The sequence below is a fragment of the Polypterus senegalus genome, chromosome 1 (genome assembly GCF_016835505.1).
Source record: "Polypterus senegalus isolate Bchr_013 chromosome 1, ASM1683550v1, whole genome shotgun sequence".
Lineage (NCBI taxonomy): Eukaryota > Metazoa > Chordata > Cladistia > Polypteriformes > Polypteridae > Polypterus > Polypterus senegalus.
In genome coordinates this window covers 182,546,401-182,572,523 of record NC_053154.1, presented here as the reverse complement: position 1 = coordinate 182,572,523, position 26,123 = coordinate 182,546,401, and the positions used below count along the sequence as shown (strand labels likewise).

Here is a 26,123-nt window from a genome sequence, read left to right as displayed (position 1 = left end):
GATACAGTCGGCAGAAGACGTAGAGACAGTAGCCCCTCCCATTGTACTCGAAAGAGATCCTATACAAAACTTAACGTCCCAGTTCCTATTAACTCCATCGTAATTCAAAAGAGAACAATGGAATGATGATTCGTTAAAAAATGCTAGAAATGCAGTAGTATCTACCAAGGGTTATACAACCCTAGATCCCATGCCACCGATGCCGTTCTTTGTAATTAAAAATGATTTATTATATAGAGTGGCAGAACACGGGGGTGAAGTGCGGGCTTTGCTGTTAATCCCACGTACTTTTCGGTGAAAGGTATGTGAATTAGCACATGCCCACCTTCTAGGAGCCCATTTAGGCTCGAAAAACTTTGGAGAGGATAAAACTCCGATTTTATTGGCCGGGAGTTAATGAGGAGGTCAGGCGATTTTGCACTTCATGCCCGGAGTGTCAACTTCGCCAGATACCCAGAAGGTCTAAAGCTCCTCTTATTCCCCTTCCCTGATTGACATCCCGTTTGAACGAGTTGGTATTGATCTCGTTGGTCCATTAGAACCCTCGTTAAAAGGTTTTAAATATATTTTAGTTCTAGTAGATTATGCCACTCGCTTTTCCAGAAGCTGTTCCGTTGTGCTCAGCTAATTCAAAAAATATCGCACGGGAATTAGTAGGGATATTCGCGCGTGTTGGGATCCCCAAGGAGGTCTTAACAGATCAAGGGACTCCTTTCACTTCAGAAACGTTCAGGGAAGTGGCCAAATTACTCAGGATAAAACATCTGAAAACATCGGTTTATCATCCCCAAACTGATGGATTGGTTGAACGCTTTAATCAGACGTTAAAACAGATGTTACGCAAGGTAGTTAACGAGGACGGAAGAAACTGGGATCAGTTGCTTCCTCTCGCTTTGTTTGCCTATCGGAAGTCCCTCAAACCTCAACAGGGTTTTCTCCTTTTGAATTATTATATGGAAGGCAACCCAGGGGGCTTTTGGACATGTTAAAAGAAGGATGGGAGGAGGAGGTACTCCCTACTTCAAATATTCTTGAATATATCGCGCAATTACGCGATAGACTAGAGAAAATCAGACCTATCCTAAAAGAGAATTTAGAAAAAGCACAAGCAGCACAGTCACGTTATTATAATAGAAACACCACCATTCGAATTTGTCCCGGTGATGTGTTATGGTATTAGTCCCAACCTCCCATTATAAATTATTAGCTCATTGGCAAGGACCTTATGAAATTAAAGAAAGAAAAGGTCTCGTCGACTATTTAGTTAAACAACCTAATCGTCGACCGACGAAAGAGTATATCATATCAACTTGCTGAAACCGTGGAAGGAAAGGGAACCCGATCCCTCCTCCGGACAGCCTAGTTCACTTTTTATGTCCTGTGCCAAACTTAATTTTGGTTCCAATTTGACCAGAACAGCGACAAGATCTCGAAAAGGCTATCTTGTCTGTACCCGAGGTGGTGGATGAATTACCTGGATGTACTGCGTTGATTGCGCACGATATTATTACGGACCCTGGAGTGATTGTCAGGGAGAGACCTTACAGACTCCCAGAGGCAAAGAAAGGGAAGTGGAATTGGAAATTAGGCGAATGCTGGATTTAGGGGTTATCAAGAAAGCTATAGCCCTTGGTCTAGTCCAATTGTTCTAGTTTCTAAGCCCGATGGGTCTTGGAGGTTCTGTAATGACTTCGACGACTCAATCCGGTCTCCAAGTTTGATGCGTATCCGATGCCGCGAGTGGATGATCTGCTCGATCGCTAGGAAGCGCTCAATTCCTAACTACCCTTGACATGACAAAGGGTATTGGCAAATTCCTTAACGGATTCTGCAAAAGAAAAAACGCATTTAACACTCCCAGCGGACATTGGCAGTACCCGGTCCTTCCTTTTGGTTTGCACGGGGCGCCAGCTACTTTCCAACGCTGGTAGACACACTGCTACGGCCCCACAATTCCTATTGTGCGCCTACCTAGATGACGTTGTCATCTATTCCAGCACATGGAAGGATCATGTATGGCAGGTGAAAACGGTACTTTCCACACTGGCAGCAGCAGGACTTCGTATTAATCAAAAGAAATGTTTCTTTGGATTGAGAGAAGCCAAATATTTGGGCTACCTAGTGGGGGGGGTCGTGAAACCACAATGTCTTAAAATTGATGCCATCATAAATTGGCCCCGTCCCATAAATAAGCAGCAAGTGCAGGCATTTTGGGATTAGCTGGTTACTATCGCCGCTTTGTGCCACATTTCTCAGAAATTGCTGCGCCCTTATCTAATTTGACAAAGAAACGGGCACCTATAAAAGTGGTATGGGATGATACAGTAGATAAAGCATTTTGTGACTTGAAATTGGCCCTTACATCAGCACCTTTATTAAAATCCCCTGACTTTTCTCTTCCTTTTGTTCTCCAGACCGATGCATCGGCCACAGGATTGGGTGCCGTGTTGAGCCAATGTGTCGATGGTGCTGAACACCCCGTTATGTATCTGAGCCGGAAACTGCTGGACCATGAGACGAAGTATGCTGCGGTGGAGCGAGAGGCCCTGGCGATTAAGTGGGCTATTACATCGTTGAGGTACTACCTATTGGGGCGGGAATTCACTCTGGTGACGGACCATGCCGCTTTACAGTGGATGTCGCTTCATCAGGAGTCGAATCCTCATGTCACTAGGTGGTTTTTGGATCTCCAACCATATCGTTTTAGCGTTACTTATCGTAAGGGTTCCTTGCAGGCCAATGCAGATGCTCTCTCCCGGATTCATGACCTCTCGGTGCAGGTCGCCCGACCGGATGGGTCTGGGCTGAGGGGGTCATGTCACACACGTGCGAGTTGGAGGCAGTCAAAGAGCCCAGAGGTGAGTGAAATCTCACGAGACAAGGGTTTATCATGTGGTACTTACCTGAATCTTTCTACCTACAGAAAACTGGAAGAAAAATAAACCCATCCATTTTCAGTTCCAAAATGGCCGCGATGACGTCACTTCCGGTTCCACACTCAACTACTCCTGTCTACTCACGATGACGTTGGTTCCGTGGTCCCGCCTCCAATCGTCACTTCCTGCCAACCATTTCCTCTCACATCATCCCATCTGTTATTTAAATGCCATTTTGTTACAGTTATTCATTAATTCTGTACTGTAAAGTCATTTTGAATCAACCGTATTTTCACTTTGTCTGGACGACAATATATGGGGACGATCCCCAAATCTTTTTCTATTTTGAAAGACTCTTTATTTATTACATATGGATTATGTAATTTATTTCCATGGGCAAATAACTTTTCCAGCAGTCAGAATTTCATTGTTTAAATTACAAATGGTAGTTTTAACTGTAATATGTTCCCTTTCACACCAATCCTCATTCATTTAGATGAGCAGTCTGATTACTCTCGTTTTTACCACACCATTGCATGAATAAGATGAAATCTGTCCAGCATTAACATAGTGTTAGGTCAGGTTTAAGCCAGCTAAACACAAAATGCCACTATACTTGTATGCTGTATGGCCCACTATAAGAGTAGACAGTTTAGATAGATAGATAGATAGATAGATAGATAGATAGATAGATAGATAGATAGATAGATAGATAGTTTTTCACAGCACTATCTATTTGCCCCCTTCCTAATTTCTTCTTCTTTTGCATGTTTGTCACACAAAATGTTTCTGATCATCAAACACATTTAACCATTAGTCAATATAACACAAGTAAACACAAAATGCAGTTTTTAAATGATGGTTTTATTATTTAGGGAGAAAAAAATCCAAACCTACATGGCCCTGTGTGAAAAAGTAATTGCCCCCTGAACCTAATAACTGGTTGGGCCACCCTTAGCAGCAATAACTGCAATCAAGCGTTTGCGATAACTTGCAATGAGTCTTTTACAGCGCTCTGGAGGAATTTTGGCCCACTCATCTTTGCAGAATTGTTGTAATTCAGCTTTATTTGAGGGTTTTCTAGCATGAACCGCCTTTTTAAGGTCATGCCATAGCATCTCAATTGGAATCAGGTCAGGACTTTGACTAGGCCACTCCAAAGTCTTCATTTTGTTTTTCTTCAGCCATTCAGAGGTGGATTTGCTGGTGTGTTTTGGGTCATTGTCCTGTTGCAGCACCCAAGATCGCTTCAGCTTGAGTTGACGAACAGATGGCCGGACATTTTCCTTCAGGATTTTTTGGTAGACAGTAGAATTTATGGTTCCATCTATCACAGCAAGCCTTCCAGGTCCTGAAGCAGCAAAACAACCCCAGACCATCACACTACCACCACCATATTTTACTGTTGGTATGATGTTCTTTTCTGAAATGCTGTGTTCCTTTTACGCCAGATGTAACGGGACATTTGCCTTCCAAAAAGTTCAACTTTTGTCTCATCAGTCCACAAGGTATTTTCCCAAAAGTCTTGGCAATCATTGAGATGTTTCTTAGCAAAATTGAGACGAGCCCTAATGTTCTTTTTGCTTAACAGTGGTTTGTGTCTTGGAAATCTGCCATGCAGGCCGTTTTGCCCAGTCTCTTTCTTATGGTGGAGTCGTGAACACTGACCTTAATTGAGGCAAGTGAGGTCTGCAGTTCTTTAGACATTGTCCTTGGGTCTTTTGTGACCTCTCGGATGAGTCGTCTCTGTGCTCTTGGGGTAATTTTGGTCGGCCGGCCACTCCTGGGAAGGTTCACCACTGTTCCATGTTTTTGCTATTTGTGGATAATGGCTCTCACTTTGGTTCGCTGGAGTCCCAAAGCTTTAGAAATGGCTTTATAACCTTTACCAGAATGATAGATCTCAATTACTTCTGTTCTCATTTGTTCCTGAATTTCTTTGGATCTTGGCATGATGTCTAGCTTTTGAAGTGCTTTTGGTCTACTTCTCTGTGTCAGGCAGCTCCTATTTAAGTGATTTCTTGATTGAAACAGGTGTGTCAGTAATCAGGCCTGGGGGTGGCTACGGAAATTGAACTCAGGTGTGATACACCACAGTTAGGTTATTTTTTAACAAGGGGCAATTACTTTTTCACACAGGGCCATGTAGGTTTGGATTTTTTCTCCCTAAATAATAAAAACCATCATTTAAAAACTGCATTTTGTGTTTACTTGTGTTATATTTGACTAATGGCGCTCCTGTGTTGTTGACCAATATGTCAGACCTGCAGTTCCCGAGACGCACATACTGAGGTCTGTCTTTAAGATAGTCTGTGATCCATTCTACCAGGCATGAATCTACTCCCATTTCTGTCAGCTTGTCCCTAAGGAGCAGAGGTTGGATGGTGTTGAAGGTGCTAAAGAAGTCCAGAAAAATAATTCTTACAGCACCACTGCCTCTGTCCAAGCGGGAGAGGGATCGGTGTAGCATATAGATGGTGGCATCCTCCGCTCCCACCTTCTCCTGGTATGCGAACTGCAGAGGGTTGAGGGTGTGGTGGACCTGTGGCCTCAGGTGGTGAAGCATCAGCCGCTCCATGGTCTTCATCACATGTTACATCAGAGCAACAGGCTGGAAGTCATTCAGCTCACTAGGTCATGATACCTTTGGGACTGGGGTGATGCAAGATGTTTTCCAAAGCCTCGGGACTCTCCCCTGTTCCTGGCTCAGGTTAAAGATGCACTGTAGAGGACTCCCCAGCTCCAACGCACAGGCCTTCAGCAGTCGTGGTGATACTCCATCTGGACCCGCTGCTTTGCTGGCACAAAGTCTCCTCAGCTCTCTGCCTACCTGGGCTGCTGTAATTGTGGGTTGGGGGATACTCTCTCCTATGCTGGTATCAGAAGAAGGATGGGCGGAGGGTGCAGTACTCTGAGGTGAGAGTGGGTTAGGATGGTCAAACCTGTTGAAGAAGTTGTTCATCTGGTTTGCTCTCTCCATGTCTCTCTCAATGGTGGGACCCCACTTCGAGCTGCAGCCAGTGATGATCTTCATCCCGTCCCACACTTCCTTCATGCTGTTATTCTGCAACTTCTGCTCCAGCTTTCTCCTGTACTGCTCCTTCGCCGCCCAGAGCTGGGCTCAGAGTTCCTTCTGTGTGCGCTTGAGCTCATGCTGATCACCTCCTTTAAAAGCCCTTTTCTTCTGGTTCAAAGGGCCCTTGATGTCACTTGTAATCCATGGCTTGTTCTTAGCATAGCAGCATACTGTTCTTACTGGAACTACAACGTCCATACAGAAGTTGATGTAGTCAGTAGTGCAGTCAACAACCTCCTCAATGTTCTCACTATAAGATCCCTGCAAACCAGGTTATGATCTGCTTTCCCAAGTGCAGGCAGCGGGGTGGTGCTGTATGCGTCTTTAACGTTTGCGTACAGTAGGTCGATAGTCCTATTTCCCCGGGTGTTACAATCCACATATTGGGAGAAGGCAGGTAATATTTTGTCCAGCATCACATGGTTAAAGTCTCCAGTGATTAGCACAAGCACCTCGGGATGCTGCATTTGTACTTTAGCAACAGCGGAATGGATGTTATCACCCACTATCTCCACGTCCGCCCAAGGAGGAATTTAAACAATAACAAGTTCATCCATTTTATTTGTCAACAATCAAAAATTGCTCTTTATAATTAATAGTAGACCAGTTCTAAAACTGTTTTGCCTTGCTTTTACTCTTGTGTCAGTACGTCACAATGTCCATCTTTGGAAAAACAACTCCTGTGGTAAAATAAAACTGAGCTTGTTACAGGTGCAGTGCCGCTAAGATTCACACCACATATATAAAGAGACACAGAAACAAATGGATTAAACAGTAATCAACACAAATATATTAAACAAAAAATAGCAGGATATAATCAACTACACAACAGTAAAAACAGTCCTTCCCTCTGTCCCCTGCCAGTGATCACACATATAACAAAACCTGTAAACAGCACCACACATGGTAAACACAAAGTCCAATGCACTGTCCATATGAAATTCCAACTGATTATATGGAAATAATGCAGATGAGATAATCCAGAGAACAGCTTGCAGTAAGTAATGTAAAGCGGCCCTACCAGTATTCCTGATGTGTGAAGGGGTAATGAGATTGCGAGCGCTTCCTCCAACAAAGAACAAAAACCAATACACCTAACCTGCATGTCTCTGGACTGGGAGGAAACCAGAGCACCCGGAGGAAACCCACACAGACACAGGGAGAACATGCAAACTCCACACAGGGAGGACCCGGTAAGCGAACCCTGGTCTCCTTACTGCGAGGCAGCAGTGCTACCTCCACGCCACCGTGCCACCCATTATGGAGAACGGATATAATAAAGTTTATGATAGAATAGGAGCCTATGATAACAAGCTGTGAACATCAGCAAACAAAATCAAAAACATCCAAGGACAAAATTTCCCATTACTCTTTTCGCATAATCCACATGTTTAGATACCCAGTTGTATGTTCACAACATACAAAACATGTATTTTTTGGTATAAACTGGTAAACAAATACCTGAAGAAAATGAAGCAGACCACCTTTGCACTGCGTTACTGTTTTGATTTGAAGTTTCAAATTTCTAAATGTTATGCTTACTTATTTATTATGAGCTCTGTCCACTGTTTTTGCTTTGCACTCTCCCCCACCGTAACCTATTGTCTATGGGGAGTTGCGAAAGCTTTAGATTTGTCAAAAATTTGAATCTCTGAATTTCAACGGATCTCAAAGTTTTAGGGTCCCCTGATACTGTAAACATTGATATCTCAATGATGGGTGTTTGTGTGTCTTTATGTTACAGTTTCTTGAGGAGGGTCTAGAGCCAAAACGACTGGACAGAAAAATACCAAATGCGAAAATTAAGCCTGTTATAAGATGCCGATGTTCCATTTAAACCACCCAAATTACTGAATTTTAATGACCTGTCGATTCGCACTAGACAAGTTAAACCTGAGGTTATTTGTTATCTGACTGTTTACAGAAGGTAAAAGCCTCCATAGTTTTCATGAGAAATAGAAATACAGTCAGTGAAGAGTTATTGACATAAGCAATTTGAACGGGACTAAAATTACTGAGGTCCCCTGGTAAAAATTACTTTACACCTCCTCCTGGATTAAATTAATCCCATTTTACACAGTTGTTAAAACAATGTACAAAAGTACAAAACATGAGGGATTGCTAGTTATTAGGTTAATGTTATGAGTCAGCGTGGGAGAAAACAATTTTGAAAATGCTTACTCTAACTAGCCGTTTTGAGACAGGTTTCTAAAATTACTTATATTTATTTGTCCTCTACAGCAAGCTGTCTTGGTCTTCTCCTTTAAATGTCTTGAAATGGTATGGCTATACATAGCTTGCAAAGTGGAATAAGTTTTTATTTTGGGTGTTGAACTTAATAATTTCTGTGATTTTGTTTAATTTGTCATTTCCTTTTTTTGGGGGACAGGGTTGGAGGCAAAGAGATGTCATACCCCAGGGACACCTGATTAGGTTAACCGCACCCAGGTCATACTGGGTTGGGTTGAGGGTTTTTTGTCCTTTTTATTTTTACATATTCCTAAGAACAATTATTGTTGAATTCATTGTAATTTTCTCATATTTCATATTATTATTATAAATTAGATTACAAAAAAGACGGCAACAGTATAAAAGATGCCAGCATGCATTAAACAGTTTTCAATGTTTAGGCAATTATAAGAAGATGTTTACAAGTAACTTGTCCTAGAGCAAACAAGTAATTTTAAAATGATTCTGGTCCTTGATTTTGCTGTGGTTTCAAGTCTAAAATACTGAAAGAGGGCCAAAAGCCCAATTAATTGAAAAGGCACTAAAATAGACCTAAAAATCAAATCCTTAAAAGGAACTGTCATAATCCCTGGCCCGGAGAAATTAAACCATTTAATTATTTTTATTACATTTTTAAAAAAAGTAAAAAAAACACAAAACATTAAAGTCTATAAAATACAGAGCTCAAAAAACAACAGTTCAAAGTAAAAGATACATATATCAATAAATACCAAAAATCTAAATCTAAACTGACCTTAGCTTCTGAACCTGACTATTCTCCCGATTTCCACTTTTAGGCAGATCTTTGAGATTCCTGCCATTCTAATCCTGACTGTTCTACTGGATCAATTTCTAAATCAGGGGTTCTTAACCTGAGGTCCTTGGACACCTAGGGACCCATGGATGGGTTTCAGGGGTCTGTGAGGGTCAGATAAAAATGAAAATTTATATTCACTATACAACCCGGTACTGTTGATCTAGAGTAGATGAAGTAGTAGTAGTAATCGTAGTAGAAAACGTAGTAGTAGTAGTAGATCTGTTTCAATTTGCACAAGATGATTGAATTTCATAATTATAATGACTGGCCATTACTTTTTGCATAACAAGGAGTGCTTTTTTAGATTGATTACTTTAAAGTTTAATAATACTTTGTGTATGACATATATGTATGCGATAATTAAATCTTGATAAATGAAGTACATTATATTCATTGCATGCAAAGTTGTGCTTATGCGAATATTTCTGTGGAAGGGAGTCATCAGATTCTTAAAGTTTTCCATGACTCAATAAAGGTTAGGAATTACTGTTCTAAATCCACTTCAAATACAACAATCCTTTGTTCACCTTCATAATGTGAACAATGTCTATGTATCTCTTTATCCTACCACAAGACCGAACCTACTGTCTTCAGCAGGAATATCCTACCTTGGAAGAATCTGTGTCTGCCTGTAATTCATGTTAGTTAAAGTTCACATAGCTTTTCCAGGTGGTGAATTTCTCCATGCATTTATACTTTTAGCTGCCTTGCAAGCATTTTGGGCCTGTTGCTGTTTCTTTTTAGAGCATAAGACTGCTTTCAGGTAACACAAACTGCCTTCAGGTAAACATTTTTGTTCTCTTTTTATATAACTTTAGCAATTGTTTATGCTGAGATAAGAGTTTTCATAAGAGCTCCTATTCCTCTGCTGCATCCAAGTCAGTTCACTCAGAATTGTTCAGATCAGCTTCAGTGTTAGAAAGAATAGCTTCAGTGTTGGCCAAGGGTACAAAATTACATTGCACAGCAACTCCTTTGGAAGCACATTTAGCCATGCAACATATAACCTGTGCAGTGTTTGTCTCTTGGAACTTCCTGGATCCTAACTGTATTATTAATAGGCTTGGATCAAGTTTTTGGTTACCAGCATTCATTTTAGGCCAGTCACATTCTAAACTTGCACCATGAGGAAAACTCAGGAGAAGCACACCAATCAGCACCTGCAAAATGCCTTTAACAGTAGAATTACCAAAGCTTACAAAAAAAATTTGTAAACCTGGCTCACCTTAAATCCATTCGCACCTCTCCGTCAGCGTCATTTGTATTGTAAATGTGTCGATAAGCTCAAGCAGCCTGCTATCCCATCCTCCCACCGCTGCAGAAACGGCAAAAACCTCTCCCAGCTCAAGCCTTGTTTATCACGGAGTGAAATACCTCGAGCTGTATAGGCTAAAAAATATATTGTTATTTGGAACACATACATTTCATGTGTGTTCTGTGTCTACAAAGATCTATGTAAGTGTTGGATGACAGGAAATGCAAGAAATGTTGAACACATCTAAAAGACAAACTTTTTTCATGTACAGTATTAGTACTAACGGCAAACTTTTGACATGAAGTGTATAATTTGTAAAGATTGAAGTCCAAATATCAAGTAAGCACTTTCACAAAAGGTACAAGTGTGTTTGTGTTCTTGCAACTTTTTTTGTAGTGTAGCGGTAAGAACTGCTGACTCCTATTCAAAAAGTTGCAGGTTCAAGCCTTCCTGTGTGCCAAAGTAAATTTTTTGAGTAGTGAGCTGCACTTATTGTTACTATTATACAATAAAAACATACATTTGATTTGAGTCTGTAACAGCCAGTGTAAATGTATTGTACTTGTAAAAGGTTAGCATTTTTTTTTATTCAGTTTTATTCTCTTAGTCTTGTTCACGCTTGCCCTGATCTGACACTGCTGTTTTCAAATAAAGACGTGCTATAGCAGAGTTGAACTCAGATGAGGATGAGGGTTGTACATCGGAGAAAGAGAACAGAAGCCCTCCACGCAAAAAACGTCCAGTCACATATAAGAACAACACAGCTGCACCAGGCATAAAGGCAAAAGATGGCACCGTTTGGATGCAGGAATAAGTCCGGCGTCATCCTGCCAGTCAGTCTGCCCCACACCTGTCCTTCAACAAAACAGCACAACTTATAGAGCTCACCAACATATTGTGCAAAGTCCTGTTTGTGATTATGTTTTGTGATGGTCTTTACATAAGAAACATTTATATGTTACTTATATAAATGCCAGATTGAATGTTATTTACCTTAATTTATTTACATATCTTCAGGAAGCGTAAAGTTACAAGTAAACTGTAGCGCTTCCACTGTTTGATCAACACAGGAATGCTCACAAACTACATGTGTACTGAAGTGACTTCAGCTATAGGCTAAGAGGCATAGTACCTCCATTCCCTTCTCTTACATACTCACATATATGGAATAATGCTGTGTCTAGTGTGTATCACCTTTTTTTAAATGGCATGCTTTTTGCCCAGGCCATAATATTCCCTCAACACCGCACCTGTAAGGAAAGACACAAGCATATGTGCAGTCAATAATGTGAAAAGAAAGATTAAAAATGAAAAAAACAAAGTATAACACCATTGTCGTGACTCTGGTGTGCTCTGCTGGTCTTAAACTGATAGCATCTTCCTGGTTTCTGTGTCCATTATGTTCAACTTTAGAACACTCTAGACAAGAACAGGCCATTCAGCCCAACAAAGCTCGCCAGTCCTATCCACTTATTTCCTCCAAAAAAATCATCAAGTTGAGTTTTGAAAGTCCCTAACACCTTACTGTCTACCACACTACTTGGTAGCTTATTCCAAGTATCTATCATTTTTTGTGTAAAGAAAAACTTCCAAATGTTTGTGCGAAATTTAACTTTAACAACTTTCCAACTGTGTCCCCATGTTCTTGATGAACTCATTTTAAAATAACAGTCTCAATCCACTGTACTAATTCTCTTCATAATTTTAAATACTTCAATCATGTCACCTCTTAATCTTCTTTTGCTTAAACTGTATAGGTTCAGCTCTTTTAATCTTTCCTCATAATTCAACCCCTGTAGCCCTGGAATCAGCCTAGTCGCTCTTTTCTGGACCTTTTCTAGTGCTGCTATGTCCTTTTTGTAGCCTGGAGACCAAAACTGCTATGTTACTCAAGATGAGGCCTCACCAGTGCATTATAAAGGTTGAGCGTAACCTCCTTGGACTTGTACTCCACACATCGTGCTATATAACCTAACATTCTGTTAGCCTTCTTAATGTCTTCTGAACACTGTAGGAGTCGATAGCTTAGAGTCCACTATGACTCCTAAATCCTTCTCATAAGGTGTACTCTCGATTTTCAGACTGCCCATTGTGTATTCAAACCTAACATTTTTACTTCCTATGTGTAATACTTTACATTTTCTGACATTAAATTTCATCTGCCACAAATCTGCCCAAGCCTGAATGCTATCCAATTCCTTCTGTAATGATATAACGGATTCCAAATTATCTGGTAATCCACTTATCTTTGTATCATCTGCAAATGTAACCAGGTTGTTACTTATATTCCTATCTAAATCATTTATATATATTAAAAATAACAGTGGCCCTAGCACTGACCCCTGTGGAACACCACTCTTAACATCGGCCAGTTCTGATGAGGTTCCTCACACCATCACTCCCTGCTTCCTGTGTCTGAGCAAATTCTGCACCCATCTAAAAACATCACCTTGAACTCCTACTTCTTTTAATCTGATGCCCAACCTCTCATGTGGCACCTTATCAAATACTTTCTGAAAGTCCAGATAAATAATATCATATGCTCCACTTTGATCATATCCTTTTGCTGCCTCCTCATAGAATTCCAACATGTTAGTAAAACACAACCTCCTTCTTCTGAACCCATGCTGACTGTTCAGAATAACTCCTGTACTTGCCATGTGTTGCTCAATCTTATCCTTAATAATTTCTTCCATTAATTTTCCTGTGATGCATGTTAAGCTTACTGGCCTATAGTTGCTTGAATCTGCCCTGTCACCCTTTTTATATAATGGGGTGATATTTGCCATTTTCCAGTCCTTCAGAATCTCTCCAGTATGCAGTGACGTCCTAAAAATATGTGTCAAGGGTTTATATATGTACTCACTAGCCTCCTTAAGAACTCGAGGATAAATATTATCTGGTCCTGGTGATTTGTTTGATTTCAGTTTATTTAATCTGAGCAGCACTTCTGCCTCTACACTTTCCAAATCCCTCAGTAGCTCCTTAGTAGTCGCGTTTACCTCTGGGAGGTTATTCACTTGCTCAATTGTAAACACCTCAGAAAAATGTAAGTTTAGGTATCCGCTATTTCACTGTCTGTATCTTTTAATTCTCCTTTAGTATTTCTGATACACTTGACCTCCTCCTTGACTGTTCTTTTACTACTAAAATACTGAAAGAATCTCTTAGGGTCTTATTTTGCCTTATCTGCTATATTCCTCTCCAACTGCCTTTTAGCCTCCGTGATATCCTTCTTAATGGTTGCCCTCATGTTCTCATATGCTCTACGATTCACTTTGCAGTCATTAGTCTTATATGCCTTATAAAGCAGTTTTTTCCTTTGCAACTTCTTTTTTAAATCTTTATTTAATCCACCGTGGAGTTTTTTTAGTTTCCTATTAATTCCAAATTTAGGTATGTATCTGTCCTGCATGACATGTAAAACATTTTTAAACCTGTTTCACTGCTCCTCGACTATCTCCACACTTAAAAGCTTATCCCAGCGTATCCTACTTAGACTTTGTTGCATCTGCTCAAAATTAGCCCTACCAAAGTTCAATTTAACAAATTTAGTCATTGCATCTGCACTCTTACAAAATACTGAGAATTGTATTACATTATGGTCACTTGACCCTCGTGGTTCAATCACCTCTACACCCTCAATTCTATCCTGATTATTACAAAATACTAAATTCAGATAGGCTTCACCCTTTGTTGGTGCTTTAACATGCTGTGTAAAAAATCAGTCACTGATTACTTCTAAAAACTCTTGCGCTCCTCCATCTGTTAATATTCCAGTTAATATTTGGATAATTAAATGACTATAATATCTCCCTGTAAACTTGTCTTTTTGATATTACTAAAAAGATTGTACAATAGGTGGGGCTTAAGGGCAAATGACTATTTTTATTTCAGCCTATGATCCTTTGTTCTAACAATGGAAGAGAGAGACATGCAAGTACCTGTGTTACACCCAAATCTTTCAACAGTGCATACTCAGAATTAGTCTCCTTAAGGACCTGTCTTAGTGAATTTCTTGTGATTAAGAAAAAAACAGCTATGAACATTGAAAGGGAGGTTAAAACTACATCTACCTCTTTGGAGCCACCAAAGATTTTAGTTTTTTGCAGTGAAGACTAGGTTATTAAAGCTGAATTTTGACTGGTATAGGAAAGAGATGTGTACTCTTAATCACACATCAGTCTTGTTTAGTATGTTCAAAAAATTCTGTAAATTACTAACCAATAAAAAGTTGTTACAAAGTATTCTGAGCATGTTATTTAGAAATGTGCAGAGCTTGAATAGTTATCCCTTTCTCATGTAGTGATGTGTATGTAAAACAATATATGTTTCTTTCTGTAGCTCACATTGATTTTGGTAACTTTGCTAAAGTTTCCTAGACAACCATTTCCTACTGCCCTGCAGTTATGAGTGTAATTCTGTGCAACTGATGTTATTATGGCAAGAAACCATTTATCTTTAGTGCTTGCTTATTTTACTATTTACTTACATACAAAGTTAATATTCTAACATACGGAGAGAGAAAAGCTATACGATCAAATTTACTGTTATATCTTTAACAGAAATTATACTGTAAATGTTATTTGAAATACAGTTCTAAAGATGAGAGTAAAATGTTTTTTTTTTGCTATTTGAAAATCCTAAAAAATATCCATCCTTCAGAACCATTTGAGCCTTGGGACTAAAATAGTTCTAGAATTACTTTTGAATTTTGCCTGACAATTTTGCGAATTTTCTAAATTGTAGTGAATATAATTAAGTTGTGATTTTCAGAAGGTTTTTTTTTTAAGTATTAATTTCTGTTCTTGGAGTAATACCATACATGTTTGCAGGCATCTTACAGGTTAACTAGCATCACTTAGTATTCCAGTCTTCAAAAAACCACCCTGCATGAAATGCAGCACCCCAAGTTACTCCACCAAGATTGCTGTGATGTACCTCACTGTCAGGGGGATGTTGCCACAGTTCTTTTCCTGACAGACATGCTGTGTGTTTGCGCATCCGTTCTTTTCTTTAACATGATTATTTGGCCGGTTCAATATGTTTTTCTGTGAGCTGAGGTTGCCACAGTTATGTTCTGTGCTCTGACTCTAGGCATGTAACAGGACTGGGACTTCGTGAAGTGTGGTGGTCTAGCCTCACTTGGGGAGGCAAAATGGGGGGCTGGGGGAGGAGAGAAAGACAACAAGCTATTTCTGATCTGTCCTTTTTGTCACTACAATTGTAAGTGCCCACACAACAATAGGCTTCATTGCTGTAACGTCTATCAATATTGGAAATTAAAGTTAATAATGTACTACCTTAATTTAAGACTATACAATGACAACAAAATTTCAGAAGCAATCTATCTATGACCAAACAGTGAACTTTGTGAGTTGGAATTTCAAAGGTGTCAATTATGAATTAAAGAGAAAAAAAGTATTCTCTCACCTAACAGGTCTAAATGCCAAAATAGTATTTTTACAGGAGACTCACTTAATCAGCAAGGATCAGTTTTGGTTCCAAAGTGACTGGACTGGCGAAAAATTCCACTCCAGCTATACAAAGAAAACTAGAGGTGTGGGAATCTTAATTCATAGGACAGTTTCATTTGTAGTGTCAGATGGAGTATCTAATCCTGAACGGCAATATTTGATGGTGATGGATAATTTATTTAAATGTAAAGTGATTTTGAAAAATATCTATGCACCCAATGTGGATGATAGAGACTTCATTCAAACCATATTTGCATTAATTCCTAGCTTTAACATTCATAAAATTATAATGGCCAGAGACTTTAACAGCAGAATCCCTGAATCCTAGAAAAATAGTTGTAATGCTGGCCACCTTAAATTCCTTTGCACCTCCTCATCAATGTCTTTGTTTTGCAAATGTGTCAATCAGCAGTGGCAGCAGACAGACTGCTATCCCATCCCCCCTACTGACACAGTTTAAATTCTCCCAGCTCAAGTTTGTTTATCTGGGTGTAAGGTGCATGGAATTGGTAAATAATATATCGTTATTTAGGATAAGTACATATCATGTGTGTTCCGTGTCTACAATGAATCATGTAAATGTAGGATGACAGGAAATGAGAGGCAAGAAATGTTGAAGACATAACTAAAATAGAAACTTTTTTCATGTTATAGTAATATTTGAAAAAAGCTATCGTGAAGTGTATAATGTGTGAAGACTGAAGTCCAAATTTCAAATCAAAACTTTCACAAAATGTATCATAAAACAAGTGCACTTTTATTCAAGATTATTTGAATAAAAACTGAAGCCCAACTATCAATTGACAGAGAACCAAAACATCTCCTTGGCTGGTGCAGAGATAAGAACCACTGCCTCATGTTAAAAAGGTTAGCGGTTTGAACCTGGGTTCTACACATTTAGAGTAGTGAGCTGCAATTATTATTACTATTATAGCACAAAAAATCCAGAAAGTTCACAATGCAATATCAGTAATCACCAACACAGACAGAGGTAGAATCATTGGCTATGAAAATATAATCAACGCATTTAGAGACTACTTAAAGTCCTTATATTCTACTAAGTTTAAAGAACACAAGACAATATCTAATGTGCTTTATGATACATTATGGAAACCACAGCTAGGTACTCTATGTGCAGAGGAATTGGATAAGCCTCTGACATTATCAGAATTACTAGACGCTGCAAACTCACTTCAGAAGGAGAAAGCAGCAGGCCCTGATGGCTACCCTGCTGAATTTTATATAAAAAAAATTCAGTTAAGTTAGCTCCCCTCTTATTAGCAACATTTATAGAAGCCAGAGATAAAAAAATCCACTTAAAATTTTTCACCAAGCATTAATTACCATTTTTCCTAAAAAAATTAAGGAATTCTTAAAATGTGCATCATACAGACCACTCTCACTTCTCAATAATGATGTTAAGATACTCACCAAAGTTCTAGCTAGTAGGACAGATGAATTGCTTCCTTCTGTAATATTGTTTCCGATGGGAGTATTAGCTCCGTGGAAATATGTTCTTTTATATTGCGGCATTTTAATAAACCTTTATTTAAATAATTATAAATTATAACAGTGATATCCCTCTTTTCAGTGATAGGCGGCGACAAAGTCACAGAAAAGACAGAATATATTTAGCTTGTTTAATGCGGCTTACGTTGCTATTTAGACAGGGAAGACCAGCGAATTTCATCTGTAAAACCGAGGGGATTCGGTCGTGTAGAAATTGCTTTTTGCTGTCACAACGGAGGTGGCTTTGGAGTCTATTGCTTCCACTCCCTCAGGTCCTCAAAGCTGGCAAGGTTCCAGCTTCTTTTATATTGTGTCCACATGACCAAATCCCCCAGTACATTGCCAAACAAGGTAGACAAACTTGAGCTAAGCATCAGACAGTCAGATCATATAACATTTAGGCCTTTTAGGGCTGACAACAGCTGTTCCTGTCTGTCTTTATGCTTTGCTTGGCCCAGCAATTCTGAAAGCTGACACTCTGTGCTAAAGCTGGCTCAGCTCTTCATGGCATGTTACACAGAAAAAGAATGAAAAATACATTTAAAGAGATTTAAAACAGATACAGTGACACAATTCTTAATATTATAACAAACTTATTATAACAAATATAAGTCCAAACTGGATTTAATAAAGGTAGACATTTGGCTTCCAATCTTCGACACCTATTTAATGTAATATATTCACCCATAAAGTCTAACACTCCGGAGATCATATTATCTTTGAATGCAGAAAAAGCATTTGATATGGTTGAATGGGAGTAGTACATATAGACAGCAAGTGTCAAAAGAGGTGTGAATTTGATTGATGACTTTAAGCCCCGCCCCAAATATGATGGATGACATTAAGCCCCACCCCAAAATATGATTTATGAAATTTGAAAATATGAAGTATGAAAATATAAAAATATATAAATATGATTTATGAAAATATGAAAATATAATTTATGTAAATATGAAACTACAGTATAAAAGTATGAAAATGTATTTATAAGCTATAAACTTAGGACACGTGGGTTTATTTTATAAACATTAGGTTTAGAATTAATATTGTGAAATTAAATATACACTTATCTTGCAGTCATAGCTATGCCTATGTGTAAATTTCTGAAACAATTTCACAACCCCGCGCTTATAAACTCACAACCTCATTTTATAAACATTAGATTCTAAATTAATATTAATTAATTAAATACAGTACACACATGTCTTACTGTCATAGCTATGTGTAAACTTTCTGAAAATATTCACAGACCCACGCTAAGATATAAACTCACGGCCACATTTTATAAGCACTAGATTCAAAACTAATATTATAAAATTAAATATACACTTATCTTGCATGCAAAGCCACGCATATGTACGACTACATAAAAACGCTATAAAATATTCACACAACCACTCTAAGTTATAAACTAATAGTAAGAATATAAATATACTGTTATATCCCTTCCCAGAGGGGCAAGTGGTAGTAAATTATCAAATAAAAGAACTAATCAATGGTTTTTATTCACTTTCCTTCTTACTTCAACAAGCTGACAACCACAATGTAGTCAGGACAAAGAAAAACACGCACCACTAAAAACCCTACCCCCATACAAGAAAATAAATATACAATTTTCTAAAAACGATATGGACTCTCTGCTCTAAGTTGTAAGATCACGACACAGCCATAACTAAAAACGATTTCACTCCCCCCTCTAAGTTATAAGTTCACGACAAGCGTCTTTATTTGATAAGCACTTATCTTTCCTGCACAGCCATAACTAAAATGATGTTCACCCCCAGCCACCTCAAACCAAACTAAGCTCACGGCACAGCCATAACTAAAAACGATTTTCACTCCGCACTCTAAGTTATAAGTTCACGACAAGCGTCTTTATTTGATAAGCACTTATCTTTCCTGCACAGCCATAACTGAAATATTCACCCCCTCAAACCAGACTAAATTACAAGATCACGACACAGCCATAACTAAAAACGATTTTCACTCCCCCCTCTAAGTTATAAACTAATAGTAAGAAAATAAATATACCATTTTCTAAAAACGTTATAAGCTGCATTAGAATCAAAAGCAAGAAAATACATAGCCACTCCTAATGCCTGCGCGCCTCTTTGTAAGTTTCACCGGTTCCCCCATCGGAATGCGCCAAATATGAACGATCACAGCCTGTCTCTCCCCACAGGGAGTCGGCGCCTTTCATGTTATCAATTAACAAAAGTCTTAATCTAACTTAATTAAACATGTTCTATTTTTATATCATAAAGTAAAATATTTATTCTCACCCCGAATCAAAGCGATTAAGAATATATACACTCCTTCTGATTTTTACTAAAATTCTTAACACGCTTTTCAGCACTGTCTCTGCGAACACCCCACTAAAAATAAATATACAATTTTCTAAAAACGATAGGGACTCTGCTCTAAGTTATAAGTTAATGACACGCGTCTTTATTTGACAAGCACTTATCTTTCCTGTACAGCCATAACTAAAATGATGTTCACCCCAGCCACCTCAAACCAAACTAAGATCACAACACAGCCATAACTAAAAGCGATTTTCACTCCCCCTCTAAGTTATAAGTTCACGACAAGAGTCTTTATCTTTCCTGCACAGCCATAACTAAAATGCTATTCACCCCCAGCCCCCATAAACTAAGTTATAACTAAAAACTATTTTCACTTTCCCTCTAAGTTATAAGTTCACCACAAGCGTCTTTATTTGATAAGCACTAGATTCAAAACTAATATTAAATATACAGTACACTTATCCTGCATGTAAAGCCACGCATATGTGTGACTTTCTAAAAAATATTCACTCCTAAAGTTCTAAGTTACAAACTCACCATACACGGCCTCATTTTATAAACATTAAGAAATTAAATACAGTATATACACGTCTTGCCGTTATACTGTAGCTATGTGTAACCTTCTGAAAATATTCACAGACCCGCGCTAAGATATAAACTCACGACACACGACCTCATTTTTAAACACTTTTCATGCTTTTTAGTCATGCATAGTTCTGCGTGTAACTGTCTTAAAAACTCTATAAAGTGAAATATTCACTTACCCGCAAGTGTGCCTCCTTTTATAAATCCGGGGAAATAAACTTTCTTTCACAGAACATGGATACCTCTGGTATTAAACTTCAGTTGATCAATAGCAAGAACCACGAAGCACCCTGCCATGCGACCACATTTGGCCGCCAATTTTAAATGGGGAACAAACTTTCTTTCACAGAACATGGATACCTCTGGTGTTAAACTTCAGTTGATCAATAGCGAGAATCACGAAGCCCCCTCCAAGGCAAACTCATTTGACCGCCAATTTTAAAAGCTTGGAAAACAAACTTTAGTGTTCAAATATTTATTGTAGCAATTCATGCTTTTTATTTAATGAAATCGGAAAATCATACGATTATTAAACCAACCCCACACCATTCAAAGGGGTTTGAGAATATAAGTTGCCTTTAAAATTCATAAGACCCTGCTCTTTGTTAACTCGTTAATCGGCTAAATGTCAAAGCCTTTTTACATACAGTAACAAATGTGATTTGCAAGGGTGAGAAAAATATTGTCTTTGACAAAATTGCCGTCAGAATTGCATTGAGCAGGAGTAACTGTACTACTTGACAGTAACATCATTTTACCAAACATTCTGCTGAGTATCTTTTCCACCGCTGGTCTACATAGTACCCAGTTCTAAATGGTACAACTGTAGGATTGTAAACTACAAATAGAGTTGCCATATCTCTTGAGGTGTAGTGCCAGAGCGTTAATCTTTTAATCTGATACACAGACTGGGATTAGTATGTTACTGTACTCATTGATTATTTGTGAAATTAGCTTCATTAGGTTCTGAAAAGAAATGCACTCAATATATGTATAAAAGAAAAACATCGCTGATCTTCCGTTATTCAAATGGCGTATTTCTAGGCCTAGCTGCCGTGTGGTGTGGCTTTTAATTATTTATTAATGTCACGCACAAATCTATCTAAAAGGCGCCAGCAATGTTTTTTAAGATTTACAGATTATTTTCCTGCTCTGTTGTTATGCATGCGAGTTGCCTCCATCAAGTGTCTCTCACCTCTCCACACCAACCAGATCGCCGTGCTAACGGCCACTTCCCTCTCATGCAGGCGAGCAGAAACCGGCTGGATAAGCGTGTACACCTTACATTTGGAACAGAGGACATGAAGTAACCATGCAGAGGTGGAGGGAGAAGGGATTTTCTGTTTCCAGTGGAACAGCAGAGGATAGGCAAGTCGTTCCATTAACAGGAATGTGCTACAGTTTGCTTGGTGGATGTGAAAATGCTATGATAATGGCCGAAAGAAGAAGCACTAATTGACCGCTCTGCAGTCTGGCAACCTTGTGCTAGCAGCAACAATGCATTGTGTATGACTGGGAAGCAGCACCTGTCATCAAGGCTGTCCACTCACTTACAGCAGAGCTAAACGTGCCCCTGCTTCATCAGCCTCCTTCACACATACTCTCTCTTTCTGTAACTTTCTCTCAGAAGGAACATGAGATGTCGTCAAAGCTCGGAGGAAAAGGAGGCCGCTCAGTATTCTCGCAGAATCGACCGACACCTGCACTCTGAGAGTCAGCGGCAATGCCGTGAGATCAAGCTTCTTCTCCTTGGCCCCCGCAATTCAGGAAAAAGCACCATAGTGAAGCAGATGAAGATAATCCACAGTGGTTGCTTTAACTTGGAGGCCTGCAAGGAGTACAAGCCCTTGATCATCTACAATGTCATTGACTCCCTGACAAGAATCATAAGAACCCTGGCTACCCTCAAAATTGAGTTTCACAACCCTGACAGAGCCTATGATGCTGTTTACACTGACTGGTCCTGCTGAGAGCAAAGGGGAGATCACACCAGAGCTACAAGGGTTCATGAAGAGGCTTGGGGTGGACCCAGGTTTCCAAGAGTGCTTCTGTCGCTCCAATGAATGTCACTTGGAGGATAACGCGGCTTACTATCTTAATGACCTTGATCGCATTGCTGCTTTGACTATATCCCCAACCGTTAAAGACATTCTTCAGTCCTGAGACATGACAACTGGGATCGAAGAAAACAAGTTTACCTTTAAAGAGCTGACATTCAAAATGGTAGACGTGGGTGGACAGTGCTCCGAACGAAAAAATGGGTTCACTGTTTTGAAGGGGTCAGTGGCTATGACCTTAAGCTGTATGCCGATAATCAAAATGGTAGGTACATTTGTTTATCCTGGGTGTCTCACCAACTTCCTTCTGACAAAACTCAGACTGCTTGAAGAGCAAAATTTCCAGTAAATGCAGATAGTTTAGTGGAGGCCCACAGTATCAAAGCTTTGGGACAGGGCTTTCTATATTTTTCCCTGACTTTACATGATACATGAGAACTTCTGATTCCCCAGATACTTTTGGCATGCTGCATAATGCAGAAGGCAAAAGCATCTGATTAGCATCAAATTTTCTTTACACCAAGGTTGTACGCATTTAGCTCGGATTGATTAATCCGGGAAAGGAAATTTTAGGCTTGCTCAGACTGAATCTGGGTGTAATATGAAAACAGTATTAATAAACAGTGGCTTGGATTTTCTTTATAATTTGAATAAGCCACAACCATCCATACATTTTCAGGATGTGGTATCAGAAACTGTTCCTGCAGTTTTGGGGAAAACTATTCTAAATCAGACTTACATTGCATAAACATAACCAACATGTGGAGGACCCAACCTTTTAAGTACATACGTTTATTTGTGAACATGATTAATCCAAGGCCAGCGTCAGGCATAAGGTCTGGCATGCCACCTACTATATTTAGGGCTCCTGGCATTGCAGGAAACAGGGCCAATTTAGAGCTCGTAATTAACCAGATTTACATGTTTTTGTGAAAAACCAGCAGAAAGCCCATGTAGCTAGAGAGAGAACATGTAAACATTATACAAATAGGGACAGTATTGCTACCTTTTTTCCCCCATGGTTAGACTTCAAAAAATTCACTTTCCTCAACATGGTAAAAGTGCACAAACTGACATATTTACAGTCAACAAGATTTAAGAGAGACTCTGATACATTTTAGAAATCCATCAATTGTTTTTTGGCTAAATGTTATCAATGCAGAATGACCGCTGTATTGGTAAATTGTTATTTTATGCATATTTTAATCTGGGCCATTTTGCAAATTTTCGTTTAATCTCTTTAACATTCCACACTTTTTAATGTGAGCTTCCCTTAATGCATGGCAAAAATTACAGCCAGGATCCTGTAGCATTTGTAAGTGTTACTACATCTGTAGTGACCATAATTTGTAATACTTTGTAATACCTTGCTGACCTGAATATGGCATTCTCTCAGATCTATTCCGTGGTTTGCCAGAATTGTGCTAATTAGGGATATTATCAGGATAATGCAGGAAAAGTTAAGATGACAATTACCACCAAAAATATAGTGTACTTTAAACATAACATTTAAGAAATATCTTCTTAGAGACAGAAAATGCTATGTTAAAGAAAGGTTAAAAGTAAATAAAGTGTTAAAGCTTAGGCACCAAAATGTGACCATAACATACAATCCAGCAAAAGGATGGAGTGATAATAGCTTGAATCTAAATGACAATGCATTTAGGGTTAAATTGTTATTTACTAACAATGAGGCGGGCATTTCTCTAAAGCCTGACCACACCAACAGAGAGACAGTAAGCATGCCATTAATTGTATAGTGCACTGCAGCATGGGGTTGTCAAAAGCCGTGACACGTCACGGTAATGTAGAAAAGGGCGTGGCTTTACAGTTGGGGTGCACACGTTCTGTACATTTTTTGTTTTAACATTTTGCTTTATGCCTCTAGTGATTTTTTGTGACTTCAGCATTATAGGGTCAAGTTGAATATGAATGATATAAATTGGAAAGGGCTTAAATCATGTAAACGTTATGTTTTACCGAGAGATCGTTTCTTAGGTAGCCACGTGTATTTTAAAGTTGATGTAAATGGGTATACATGCAAACCATATGAAACTAGATCAATTTTGATATTTACACGATTAATGCGTCTGAAATACAGTATCGGAAAGAGCGGTGTTTGTACTCGGCATATAAATAACTTTTTATCAAGTACCATAGACAGCGAGAAACCGCTGTGCTCAACGCGGAGGTTTTTAATAACTTTTCTCGCGAGCTTTTAAAGTTTATTGTGCATTTTGGTATATAAGAGAGAATCGTTAGTAGGAAGTAGTTCGTCTAATAGTATTGTTCTTAGACCATAGGTATGTAAAAAGGCTTTGACATTTAGCCGATTAACGAGTTAACAAAGAGCAGGGTCTTATGAATTTTAAAGGCAACTTATATTCTCAAACCCCTTTGAATGGTGTGGGGTTGGTTTAATAATCGTATGATTTTCCGATTTCATTAAATAAAAAGCATGAATTGTTACAATAAATATTTTAACACTAAAGTTTGTTTCCCAAGCGTTTAAAATTGGCGGTCAAGTGTGTTTGCCTTGGAGGGGGCTTCGTGATTCTCGCTATTGGATCAACTGAAGTTTAACACCAGAGGTATCCATGTTCTGTGAAAGAAAGTTTGTTCCCCATTTAAAATTGGCGGCCAAATGTGGTCGCATGGCAGGGTGCTTCGTGGTTCTTGCTATTGATCAACTGAAGTTTAATACCGGAGGTATCCATGTTCTGTGAAAGAAAGTTTATTTCCCCGGATTTATAAAAGGAGGCACACTTGCGGGTAAGTGAATATTTCAATTTATAGAGTTTTTAAGACAGTTACACGCAGAACTATGCATGACTAAACACGCAGAACTATGCATGACTAAAAAGCATGAAAAGTGTTTAAAAATGAGGTCGTGTGTCGTGAGTTTATATCTTAGCGCGGGTCTGTGAATATTTTCAGAAGGTTACACATAGCTACAGTATAACGGCAAGACGTGTATATACTGTATTTAATTTTTAATGTTTATAAAATGAGGCCGTGTATGGTGAGTTTGTAACTTAGAACTTTAGGAGTGAATATTTTTTAGAAAGTCACACAGATGCATGGCTTTACATGCAGGATAAGTGTACTGTATATTTAATATTAGTTTTGAATCTAGTGCTTATCAAATAAAGACGCTTGTGGTGAACTTATAACTTAGAGGGAAAGTGAAAATAGTTTTTAGTTATAACTTAGTTTAAGGGGGCTGGGGGTGAATAGCATTTTAGTTATGGATGTGCAGGAAAGATAAAGACTCTTGTCGTGAACTTATAACTTAGAGGGGGAGTGAAAATCGCTTTTAGTTATGGCTGTGTCGTGATCTTAGTTTGGTTTGAGGTGGCTGGGGTGAACATCATTTTAGTTATGGCTGTGCAGGAAAGATAAGTGCTTGTCAAATAAAGACGCGTGTCGTTAACTTATAACTTAGAGCAGAGTCCCTATCGTTTTTAGAAAATTGTATATTTATTTTTAGTGGGGTGTTCGCAGAGACAGTGCTGAAAAGCGTGTTAAGAATTTTAGTAAAAATCAGAAGGAGTGTATATATTCTTAATCGCTTTGATTCGGGGTGAGAATAAATATTTTACTTTATGATATAAAAATAGAACATGTTTAATTAAGTTAGATTAAGACTTTTGTTAATTGATAACATGAAAGGCGCCGACTCCCTGTGGGGAGAGACAGGCTGTGATCGATCATATTTGGCGCATTCCGATGGGGGAACCGGTGAAACTTACAAAGAGGCGCGCAGGCATTAGGAGTGGCTATGTATTTTCTTGCTTTTGATTCTAATGCAGCTTATAACGTTTTTAGAAAATGGTATATTTATTTTCTTACTATTAGTTTATAACTTAGAGGGGGGAGTGAAAATCGTTTTTAGTTATGGCTGTGTCGTGATCTTGTAACTTAGTCTGGTTTGAG

General features: G+C 38.7%; 1 protein-coding gene, 1 long non-coding RNA gene and 1 pseudogene across 2 annotated transcripts in view; 2 read left to right on the top strand and 1 right to left on the bottom strand.

Moving 5' to 3' along the window:
• LOC120535984 overlaps positions 1 to 17,243 on the bottom strand; it is a 44,552-nt gene extending 27,309 nt beyond the window's left edge. The window contains exon 1 of the long non-coding RNA XR_005634995.1: positions 17,162 to 17,243. This is a non-coding gene — a long non-coding RNA (uncharacterized LOC120535984). The remainder of the gene's footprint in view (positions 1 to 17,161) is intronic.
• Positions 1 to 26,123, top strand: part of ppp1r32 (protein phosphatase 1, regulatory subunit 32) — a 135,819-nt gene that overhangs the window by 29,888 nt on the left and 79,808 nt on the right. The gene's annotated exons all lie outside the window — the stretch shown is intronic.
• LOC120517346 lies at positions 21,765 to 22,517 on the top strand (annotated as a pseudogene).